The following is a 12191-nucleotide window of genomic DNA, read 5'->3' as shown; positions in this document are numbered from 1 at the left end:
GATGCCATCTTCCCCAGGGACTGCAGGAGCAGCCCACCCTGGCTGTACTCAACCTGCCCCAGGACTCTGACCAGCACCAAGCGCCAGCCACATCTTCCCTTGCTTCTAGAATTCTCCATGGACTCTGACCACATACAGAACTCCCAGGTTTTCCTGCTCCCCACAAAGCACCCTCTGGGCTCTCCCTTCTCCAGGTTCCTGCTTCATCCCTGCTTCCTTCCCTCAGTTCCTGCACACTTGTCTCCCACATCCCCTCCCTCCTCCTGCCCAGCCCCTGCCACGTGTCCTCTTCCTCAGATGACCTTTACACATGTGCATGCATACCGCCTCTGGCTCTGAGCTACACTGACTCTGTGCGTGCATATCTGTGTGCACACGGGTGTGCACATGCCTGTGCATGCATTTGTCTGTGCATGTGTGAGTGTTGACATGTGTGTGATGTGTGGATGCGTATGTGTATAAGAACGTTTGGGTGTGTGCATACATGTGTGGATGGGTGCAAACACTGCTTGTGTGCCTGATTATATTATATATGTGTGCTCCATGTGCAGGTGTGGACATGTGTGTGTGTGTGTGTGTGTGTGTGTGTTGCTCCTGCCCACTGTCAGCCTTTTCTGGCTTTGGCACCTGTTCTGTGCCCTTCCCAGGACTCTCATAGGGTCGTGATTTCATTTGGGCCACATCAGCCTCCATTTTCCACCTGAAAAATCTTCACCCAGTGATGGAGCCTAGGGTGTCCCCCCTCATGGCCTCCCTTCCCTTCAGCTCCTCTTAGGCGGAGCTGCTGTGCTATCCTAGGCTGCTGTGCTATCCTGTGGGTGTGGCTCCACCAAAGGGTAGCTGCTAACCAGAGGGGCTGTGTCCTGGCCCCATGGGCCCCAGATTGGCCTGGGGTCACTCCAACCCCTGTGACATGGCCCTCCTGCCCCAGAATCCCACCTGCTTTGCTCACCCCTTCTCCCTTCGATCATCCACCCTGCCTGCCCCTCCATGTCCTCCCTTACCAGGGACCCCCCCTCCTCCAGCATCCATTCTTCCTGCCTCCACCTGCTGAACCCTGATTAGTGTTAAATTAACACTGCAAACTTTGCTATATTCCTTCCCCTTGTGACCTAATTTCGTCTTAAAACACCCTTCAAGGCAGATGCCATGTCTGACTCTCTGTCCTCCATACTTTGCAAGCCATACATCTACAGAGAAGCCTGAAGAACCTTTGGACATTATGAAGATAATAGGATGACAGTCCCCCCCCCACCAAGACCTTCCAGGGAGGGAGTCCCGACTGGACCTTGGGGGGAAACAGCATCCAGAAGAGAAAATGTCACATGGGAAGCGTCCTTGCCTCCATCTCTAGAGATCCCTGGCAACTCAAGATCCCAGGAAGATCCCATACAGACCCCTGAAGGAAGAAAAGTGGAAGACTCTGCTGTGGGGATCATCATCAGAGAAACACCCACCCCCAGAGCCCGGCGCAGTGTCCCCACCCTCCCCAGTGAGGAGGGGCAGACTCCCCCTCACCCTTTAAGTGGAAACAGATACCATCCAGGCTTACCAGACACCTGCTCCATGGTCTGAAGGAAACAGGGACCAAAGCAGACAAGAAGAGGAGCTTGGGAAGAACAGAGCGCATGCAGGAAGCAGCAATAAGTTCCAAAAGCCACCAGGGTAAATAATTAATATCTTGAGGGATGCAAAGCTGCATCCCAGAGACCAGGAGAGAGGGGACCTCAGGGGAGCAAAGAGGACTCTTGGAAACAAGTGTTTTAAAGTGGAAAAAAATGAGCATGGCTATAGGACTTACAAGAGAAACAGACAGGATCCGGCTAAAGAGGTGTAGAGGGTCTGGTTTGAGCAACCAGGCCAAGCAGAGGCCACATTGGCTGAGCCCACAGGGGGCAAACTACAGAAGGCCAGTAATGGATGGACCTGCTGGTTTCTGACTGCTTATCTTGGAGGGCCCCAGAACCCCCTAGAAGGCAGGCATACCATGTGAACTGTACACTCCTCAGTGTGGCTCCAGCCAGCAACCGGGGCTAGTCTCTAACCGAGCCTAGCGCTGCAGATTCCCCAGCCGGTAGATCAAAGCCCAGGCAAGACAGAAGTGTGCGTTAACAAGCTCCCTGCCAGGACCTGTGGCATAGTGCGCAGTCCTCTGTAGGCAGAGGACCAGGGACGGGAAGGGGTTGAGGGAGCTGTGTACAGGACAGAGAGGTGGATCTGAACCCCCTGGGGAGTGGCTTCCAGGGCAGGCAGTGCCTGATTTCAAAATAGAAATAGCTCATCCATATCAGCAGCAAAATCACACATTCAGGAAGCAATTAACAGACATTCAATCAATTATTCATCTCATCCTTAATGTGCAGCAGTAATCAAATTGGCCTTTTAATGTGTAGTTTTTTTTCTTTTAATTAACCCTGTCCATAACTAAAGATTCTATGCAGAAATGTATTTGGCTTAATATTTTTTAAATGACTTCTAAAGGCAGAAAGAAATGTTACTTCATTATTGCTGTGTTAAAGGGAGCCGCGGGCAGGGATTGCTCTAGGTCTCACTCATTTCACTTGGTGCCTAAGAACAATGAAAAAAAAAGAAGTTGGCCAGCTCACTGACCAAGAACTTTAACCCCAGCTCTCCACCTGGGCTTCCTGTCTTTTCTAAGGGCTAGGGAACCAAAGGTCTCCTGTGAGCAAGGTGGTCGTGTCCAGCCCCAGTGGGGCAGGACAGCAGGCTGTGGAGGGCTGGAGGTCATGGGGGGGAGGAGGTGCCTTGGGGTGACAGGGACTGTCAGCATGACTGCCAGCCATGGCAGCTTGGGGCTAGAGTCCAGTGGTGACTGACGTGTGCCAGGTCATTGTGCAACGCCGTGAAACCAGCCTTTGTGATCAGATGATGTGTCCACGGGGCAGGGAGAACCTGTATTCTTAGCCCAGCCTTAATTATGGGGGAAATCACTGAGCTACTCCACAAGTCTTTCCTTGTCTCAGGTGCAACAAGTAGAACCAGTATCACTCCAGCCCAGCCTGCTGGAAAGGCCCTGGTTTCCTAAAACACCGATGGACCCAGCTGACCAAGCTGGGTGGTCTCAGGGCCCAGGCCCAGCACCAGCTTCTCCTATCCCCTGATCATTAGTAAGTCCTCCCCAGGGCAATTTTTAGGAAGAGCTGGAATGTCCTGTGGGATGTCCCTGGGTAAAGCTCCCCGGGGAGATTTATCACGTGGATTTTCTCATGAAAACCTCTCAGCCATTGGGGAGGAAGTCCCTGCCCTCATCTCCAGTGTAGAGGGGAGGAAACAGACTCAGAGAGGCCAAACTCCTCCCCAGGCCACAGCTGATGAGTGACGGCCTGAATTGCAAGGCCAAACTGGCCAGCTCCCGTCTCCCATGTCTTCCCCCAGCTCTGGGCCTTCTCGTGAACACCAATCAAAGCAGCATTAGCAAGGGCAAGGATGGTTTGACCACCTCCTCCCATGGGAAATGTTATTCTGCCCATGTGATGATTCTGGAAACTGAGGCTCGGAGAGGCCAGCAGACTTCCCCCAGGCCACTCAGCCAGACCACCTCAGGGCTCATGAGCAAAAAACTACCTTCTCTGCTGCCCTCAGTCTCTGAACTCCAAAAGAGGCTTTTTTTTTCCTTCAGAAGGCATGGCTTAGCCATGGCTAGGAAAGAGACCAGTCTTGTGACTCCACGATGCCAGGAGGGGCAGCTGTGGGAAGAGGGGCCATGCCTGGCTCTCACTGTAGCTGTTCCCATCTGGGGGTGCAGGAGCATTCTGGGGCATCACAGTCACTAGGGGCAGGGGCCAGATATGTTGCCAGCCCTATCCTGCACAGTCCAGCCCAGCCCACCCCAGGCCAGCCCTGCAGCTGGCTGTGCCCAGTGAGTCATTGCAGAGATGTGAGTGAAAGCCTGTTTAGAGCCAGACCTGGCCCTGCAATGGCTCAGAGCCCGAGAGTACAACCCAGGACTTCTGAGAGGAAAGCCATTGAGGAAATCGACGGAAAGCCTTATATCATTTCATTGAGAACAGTTCCTGTTTTAAAAACAAACATAATGCCAGGGGAGAGAGTCCCGTGGAGGAGCTTTGCCTGTGCCGAGGAGGGCCCAGCCATCATCCGTGGCCTCGCTCTACAATGTGGGGACACCAGGGACTCTCCTGCAGCTCCTCTTTGCTTTTTTGCCAGTCCCGGGGCTTGAATTCAGGGCCCTGGCACTATCCCTGAGCTCTTTTGCTCAAGGCTAACACTCTATCACTTTGAGCCACAGAGCCACTTCTGGTTTTCTGGTAGTCATGGGGACTTCTCTACGTGGGTTAACTTTGAACCACGATCCTCAGATCTCAGCCTCCTGAGTAGCTAGAATCACAGGCGTGAGCCACCAGCGCCCCGTCTGCCGCTCATCTTGGACATCACCCCAAGAACAGGCGACTTGTTAATGCAATGTGTGCTGGCTAGAGTAGTGCCTGTGGAAGGGGTTGGGCCCAAGGGGCGGAGAGCCGCCCGCCAGCAGCGCCCCCAGGAAGGGAGAGGTTATTGGAGGTATTGCACTCTGAGGAATTGCACACAGATTTGTTGTGTGGGAAACAGAACAGCTGAGGCCAGGAATTTGCAGCAGCAGAAAGCCACTCCCACGGTGTTCCTGATTGGTACCAAGGGTTGGGTTGTCAGGAGTTGGCTCCGTGGAGGCCAGTCCTCTGGGTTTGGGTGACCCGGCTGAGCCTCCCAGCCTCAGAACTGAGCCTAGACCTGGAATGGATCTGTCTGCACCCTGATGCTTGCAGGGAAGTTCCTTCACACTGGCTTCGCATCCTGACGGCTGCTGACGGAGGCCTCTGCATCGTCATCTGAGAAACAGGGGCAGTGAGGACTTTGGATGGCAGGTTCTGACTCCCGGGCAAGCATTGGAGACGGGGCGGCCACACCTCCCAAGGCTACTGGGGCTCCGTCAACGATGGTGAAATCCCCGAGCACCCAGCCGCCGCCTCACTCTGACCAGGCCCGTGTGCCGCGTGGGCTCCTCCCGCCTTCCTTCGCCGCCCTGCGTGTACTGTGTGGGGCTCTGCGAGTGCAGCTGCCCACAGGACTGAGGCTCTCTGCTCCCAGAAGCTGCCCACCCAGTGCGGGAGACAGGTGTTCATCAAACCATGGAACCAGTAAGGATACAATAGCTACTCCCGGCTCAGCTCTGTCACACAGGGACAGAGCACACAAGAGAGGGCCAGGGAGGGCCACGCTGCAGGGGTGACCTGGGAGATCAGGGTTTGCTAGGGAGAAAAGGGTTGAGGCAGAAGAAGCAGTACGTACAAAGGTCCTGAGGTAGGCACCAGTTTTGTGCCAGGGAGAAGCCAAAGGAAGGCCAGTGGTGTGACGTGGAGCCGACCACCGGGACTGGCACCAGAGGACGTGCTTTGCCACTGCAGCAGTCTGATGGCTCAGGAGAGGGCCCAGCCGTGGTTGGTTTTCAGATCCCACCAGAGCTGCAGACACATGTCCCAAGCTGCCAACTGGCATCTTTCCTGAGCACCTGGCCAGCTCCATCTCTCCCGGCAGCCGGTCCCCCTCTCTTTCTCCCCAGCCATCTCACCCGACATGGGACATCACCACGGCAGGCCCAGTCCTGAGGTTCCAGGGCGCTGGCTGTTGGAGACATGGAATCATGAGGGGCTCAGGCTCCACGGCGGCGGCTTTCCCGGCTTGTTCAGCCGCTCAGTGCCCGCGTTCTGCCGATCCCAGTTCATTATCCCCACAGGGCCGACTTCTTTTTGTGCAAATTGCCTGCCACATTTGAACTGGTCTGGAACCGCTGCTCAGGCTGGGGAAGTCAGAGTCGAATGCACCCAGATCAAAGCCCGCACGCGCCCCGCGCAGTCCATGTCGCAGCTCCCAGAAAACAGAGCGGCTCTGTCCTCCCCAGAGGGAGCCAAATTGCTCTGCGCGGAGGCTGGAAAGGAAAAGTGAGGAGAGGTGTTTGAACTGCCTGCGGCACCTCTAAATCATCCTCTCTAGAACCGAAAACCCGGGGTGCACCCTGGGCTCCTGGGGGAGGTGGAGCTACCAGAAGCCAGGATGGATTCCAAACACCACCTCCCCCCTCACAGCCCTCCAGCAGGGACCTGGATGCAAGCTTAGGCCCTCGCCTGGACGGCCCGAGCCCTGGAGACTCCCCTGCAGCCCTCACCAGATCGCGAGGTGCAGTGGAAACAGGAGCCTCTCTGCCTTGTCAAAGGCTCCTCGCTCCGTTGGTGGTGAGCATCAGTCATCCAATACCCCGCCCTGGGTAGGAAGACAAGCAGCTCCGAAAATGTTGGAAAACAAATCCATTTTGAAGGGCAAGAATAACAGGTGTGAAGTTATGTTGGGAGCCTGAGGTATATAAATAGCAGAGAAGGTGACGGGAGCAGGTGGCCTCACTCCTGAGGGTGCAGGGCTGCCTTCTGCTCCTCCTCTCCCCTGTGGTCTCCCTTCCTCTCCCCGTTCCTCCTCTTCCCCTCTCACTCCTTGCTCGTAGTTCTTTTTGTTTTCTGATTCCAGCACCCCTTTTTTGTTGTTGTTGTTCCAAGAAGACTACGAACTATTCACGTCAAGACTCTTACTGTCAGAAGGCATTCAACCCACCTTACACGCAAAAGGGATTTGATTGGCTGGAGTAACTGGGAAGGGCCAGGGGTGCTGGGCTTCGGCACAGCTGGATCCTGCTCTCTTCCCCGCCCCCTCTTCCCTGCACACCTGTGCCAATTATGCTTGTTCCTACTTGGAAAGAACCGTTGTGATTCTACAGCCTGCAGTCATCCAGGATAGCTCTTTTGGTGATGGGGGGGGGGTGGAGAGGGGAAATAGGTCATTTCAAGTTGAACTCAGGCAGGTGCTCTACCCTTTAGCCTTTTTTGGCAGTAGGTCAATTTCAGATACAATCTCCTGCTTCTATTTATTTGTATTGTTTGCCTGAGGCCAGCCGCAGATAGTGATCCTACAGATCTTGGCTCTGTGCAGAGGTTGGGATTACATGAGTCACCTCCTACAGTGTCCATCTTCCCTCCCACGGGGCACGGCATGGTGGTCCCATCTCCCCTCCCACGGGGCGCGGCATGGTGGTCCATCTCCCCTCCCACGGGGCGCGGCATGGTGGTCCCATCTCCCTTCCCACGGGGCGCGGCATGGTGGTCAGTCTGGGCCTCGATGCACCTGCCGTCCTGCCCGCCCCATGGAGGGGCGCTCCTGATGTGGGAGCAGCTCGTCCTCCTCCTGTGTCAGCTCTGCTGTGGTTTTTACGGCCTGTACCACACTCAGGTGCCGGGCAGCCACGCGGGGCGCTGCGCGGGCCGGAGGGGTATGGAGGGGCTGGCGTGCCATGGGGAGGCGTGGGGGGGCGACCTCTTTCAGCCACAGCAGCCACCACACTGTACCTCTCCCTGGAGCCCCAGGCCTTAGGCCTTCCCGCACCCCACTGCACCCCAAAAGCAAATCCACCTTCCCTCCTGGCTCTGCGACCAGACTAGGGAGCTGGGGAGTGTCACTCAAGGATGCTTAGTCAGCCCTGAACAATGCCCCTCATGAGGTCGGAAGCCACTTAGCAACCACTTAGGCCTTAGTAACCAGCCCAGGAGCGCCGAGCGCCGATATTTGCCCAGCAGAAACTTGATATTCTCTTGACAAATGCTTAATTCCACCCCCACCTCCCATCCCCCCCTTTCAGGTTCCTACCATCAGGCTCCACCCACCAGAGCTTTCCCACCCCCTGAGCACCATCTGGCTCCACCCACCAGAGCTTTCCCACCCCCTGAGCACCATCAGGCTCCACCCACCAGAGCTTTCCCACCTGCCTGAGCCCGGGCACGGGGCCTTTGCCCCTCCACCGCAGGGCAGCCTGGAGGAAGGAGCACTAGATGGTGTGACACAATGTCCTTTGTTAAAGGGTTCTCAGCAACGTCCCCCGTGAGGATGTCCACCTCTGAGGGCTCTGCCAGCCCTGGACCGGCCTCAGGACCACGCCTGGAGCTCTAGGGAAACTGAGGCAGTGAGACCCAGTCCTTGCGCTCAGGAGCCCTGGAGCAGTCTGTGAATCCAGGCTGGGCTTTCGCCTCCTTGCCAGCTGTTTTGGGGCTCCCCGGGGCTGGGGAGCTGAGGGCGGGATGGCAGAGGGGTGAGCGTCCAGCCCCGCTTCCTGCCTGCTGCTGTTCTGGAAAGCCTGCCTCAGAAGCTCAGAGTCTCCTGGGGTCTGGCCCTCGGGTCCTCAGCTCCCCTGTCTGCCCACTCCGCACCCCTGGCCTGAGACACCGATTTGGGGGTCTCCTGATGTGCCATAGTGCCCGGGAAGCACTGAAGCAGGGTGCAGCCAAACCCCAACCTCCACTTGCATGCTGGAAAAGGGGAATGGACGCGAGCGCTTGGGAGATGCACTGGGAGACGCAGCACACAGAAGCAGAGCCGGTCGCCGTCCATCCATCCATCCATCTGTCCATCCATCCGTCCGTCCATCCATCCGTCTGTCCGTCTGTCCATCCGCGCACCCATGGCACACCCTGGGCCCTGGGCCTTGCTGCTGAGCTCGGCTGAGTCTTTGACCCTGCCTGGGAAGAGGGGCTGTCGGGGGGGACGCTCAGGGAGCCACAGCCACGGCCACACTGAGCAGGTGTGGCACCCACGGAAGGGAGGGCGCGGGGGCTCCACCGACGCCACCGCGCCCTGGTCCCTCACCCACCGGTTCCCTCCCCACCTTTCTTCCCAGCCCCACGGGGGAAAGGCCGCCACACCCCACAGTGCTGCCTAGGAGACTCCCCCCCCACGGCCACCCCGGCACGGTGGGTCACACAGACACGGGGCAGCCGGCTCTCGCCACAGACACGCCGGTGCCAGCACCAGGCCCGGGGCAGGCACAGGGGCCTTACGCAACCTCCGACATTGTTCAAAACCAGTGCGAGAGAAAGCCAGCGCCCGCCCCAGGCCCAGCTCCGCTGCTCCTTACATAACTGGCAGCATTGTTCAAAAGAAGCCCAGCTCGCCACTCCCCTGCCCCGCCACCCACCCGCCAGAGCCTGCTCTGAGACCAAGCATGCCAAAACCCAGGCCAGGACCCCGGCAGCCCCCCTTTCCTAGAGCCAGGAAGTGAATACTGTGAAACAGGACATGCCATGCTTTGTATTCTTTGGGGAATCACAGTTGTGATTCAATTCTATTTGCTGGACTGTAGGTTTGAACTCTGACCTGTGGGGGGGGGGGTCCATCCTGGGGTTTGAACTCAGGGCTTGGGCTTTGTCCCTGAGCTTTTTCACTCTACACTAGTGCTCTACCACTTGAGCCACAGCTCCTCTTCTGGCTTTTTTTTTTTTTTTTTTTTTGGTGTCTAATTAGCGATTAAGGTCTCAAGGACTTTCCTGCCCAGCCTAGCTTTGAACCATGATCCTCAGATCTCAGCCTCTTTAATAGGATTACAGGTGTGAGCCACTGGCACCCAGTTTGAACTCTGATTCCCATAATGGAAGGGACAGTCTAGTTCTAAATATGCAGGATAGGAAGGCATGTTAAGGACAGAATATCTCTATCTAACACTTGGATTGCCAGTGTGTGGCAGGGAAGGTTGCTGTACGTGGGTAAAGCATTAGAAACAAAGGCTTTGGATTTGAAACTGTTTTTCAAGCTAAGGCAATGATGGTTGCTGGCCCTGTAAAGGACAGGATCTTTGGCCACGTTCTTGAGTGTAACATCAAAAGCACCATACACAGGACCACTAGAGCTAAAGTTAAAGACTGATTCTAACAACAAGAAGGAAGGAAGGATGGAAGGAGGGAGGGAGGGAACGAGGGAAGGAAGGAAGGAAGGGAAGGATGGAGGGAGGGGAGAGAAACCCAGCCTGCAACCTTTTAAGAGGAAGAAAAGTTGGAAAGATGAGCTGTACAGATGGGGAGAAAATATTTGCAAACCACAAAATCTGACAGCGTGCTGGTATATGCGTATGAAAATAACTGTCAACGTCAAGCACAGCGTGGCCCATGCCAGTAATCATCGAGGGGGCTGTGTTTCAAAGCTAGCCAGAGCTAACTGCCAATGAAAAAGCTCCACAAGGTGGCGGGTGCCTCTCATCCCAACTACACATAAATGTGTGCCAGACTGTAATTTTTAATAAAGCAGGGTTAGGGGCATGACTCAGCTGGTAGGGCACCACCCAGTGAGCAGAAGTGTCAGTTACTGAGTTCAAGTTCCAGTCATGGACAGAACAGAAAAGGAATGGAAGGGAAGGGAATTTTAAAAAGAACGTGAAAGGGGCTGGGAAGGTGGCTCAGTGGTAGAGTGCTTGCCTTGCATGCATGAGGCCCTGGGTTCCATTCCTCAGCACCATATAAGCAGAAAAAGCCAGAAGTGGCGCTGTAGCTCAAGTGGTAGAGCGCTTGCCTTGAGCTGAAGAGCTGAGGGACAGTGCACAGGCCCAGAGCTCAGGCTGCATGACCAAGGGGGGGGGGGGAAAGGAAGGAAGGAAGGAAGGAAGGAAGGAAGGGAGGGAGGGAGGAAGGAAAAGAAAAGTGATGTGGCCCACGAGGTAGAGCACATACCTATCAAGTTCAAGGCCCTATGTTCCAACCTCAAAAAACTCAAGATTCAACAGTTGCAAAAAGAACAGAAACAATTCAATGAGAAAAGGAGCAAAAGACACACCACACTTCCCTGAAGAGAGAACACAGATGGCAATAGGCCTGGGGAGAGGGGAGAGGTTCTGTTGTTTGTGGCTGGGCCAGTGCAGTCCAAAAGCTCAGTGAGAAACATGGCCGGCTGGCACACTGGGGACAGGAAGCAGCCACGCCACCCAGCGCCAAAGGGGAGGCAGGGGGATTAGATGTGGTTGGCAGGAACTTTGTAAAACGGTGCCGCTGCTCGGGAAAATGGCACAGCAACTTCTTTTTAAACACTGCCAGTTGAGTAGCTCACGCCTGTAATCCCAGCAATCAGGAAGAGGATTCTTAGGGTCAGCCTGAGAAAAAAAGGCCTTCATCTCAACCAACAGGCTGGGTGTGGTAGGGTGTTTCTGTGAGCCTAGCCATGGGGAGGTATGGGGTAGGAAGACTGCAATCTCGAGCCAGGTAGGTTGCAGACAAAAATGCGCTATCATACACGAAACATGATGAAATCAAAATGGCTGGGGTATGACACTTCTGGCTTTCTCTGAGTAGTTTATTGGAGATAAGAGTCTCACAGACTTTCCTGCCCCAGCTGGCTTTGAACCACGATCCTCAGTCTCCTGAGTAGCTAGGATTGCAGGTGTGAGCCACTGGTGCCTGGCTAACTATGCATTTATTTTCACAAATAAATGCAAGTTTATGATCACACACACACACACACACACACACACACACACACACACACACACACAAATGTACACAATTGCTTATAAGAGCTTGTTCATAATAACTTCCTGAACATGGAGTGGTAACCCAGATGTCTCTCTATCCGTAAACAGTTAAACAGATTGTGGTATGTCCAAGCATGGAATACTACTCAGCAATTAAAAAAATAACTTGGATGAGTCACCAGGGAATTATGGCACACAAAATAAAGCTGACCCCACAAAGGTTGTGAATCGCCAGAGCCCGCATGTGTGACGGCGCTGAGAGGACCATACAGGAGGGGCGGGTGCGGGGAAGATCACGGCCTGGAATCCCACACGGCGGTCAGGAGCTGCACTGAGGGGTCAGCCAGGGTGGGTGGTGCATGCTAAGTCATGGGAGACATCAGCCCTGAGAACAAACAGGGCCTCCCTGTACAGTATGTGACAGCGTCCTCTAAACTGACAACGGTTCCAACATAAAAAGAGATCAGTGAGTGAACAAATGGATAGATAGATGATAGGCACATATGGGGAGGGGTGGAAAGATGGATGAATGAGTAGATAGATGAATGGATGGGTAGGTAGATGAATGGATGGGTAGATAAATGGATGGGTAGGTAGATAAATGGATGGGTAGGTAGATGAATGGATAGGTAGGTAGATGAATGGATGGGTAGATAAATGGATGGGTAGGTAGATGAATGGATGGGTGGATAAATGGATGGGTAGGTAGATGAATGGATGGGTGGATAAATGGATGGGTAGGTAGATGAATGGATGGGTGGATAAATGGATGGGTAGGTAGATAAATGGATGGGTAGGTAGATGAATGGATGGGTGGATAAATGGATGGGTAGGTAGATGAATGAATGGGTGG

The 12191-nt window shown here is 54.8% G+C and overlaps 1 protein-coding gene across 12 annotated transcripts in view; it reads left to right on the top strand.

The window, feature by feature from the left end:
* Nucleotides 1-12191, top strand: part of LOC138824809 (plasma membrane calcium-transporting ATPase 2) — a 142997-nt gene that overhangs the window by 17230 nt on the left and 113576 nt on the right. The window lies entirely within an intron of this gene.

Source organism: Dipodomys merriami, unplaced genomic scaffold (genome assembly GCF_024711535.1).
Source record: "Dipodomys merriami isolate MVZ:Mamm:240054 unplaced genomic scaffold, mDipMer1.0.p SCAF_13, whole genome shotgun sequence".
In the NCBI taxonomy this organism is placed as follows: domain Eukaryota; kingdom Metazoa; phylum Chordata; class Mammalia; order Rodentia; family Heteromyidae; genus Dipodomys; species Dipodomys merriami.
Note: the sequence above shows the minus strand (reverse complement) of the source record. Positions and strands in the feature narration are given on the sequence as shown.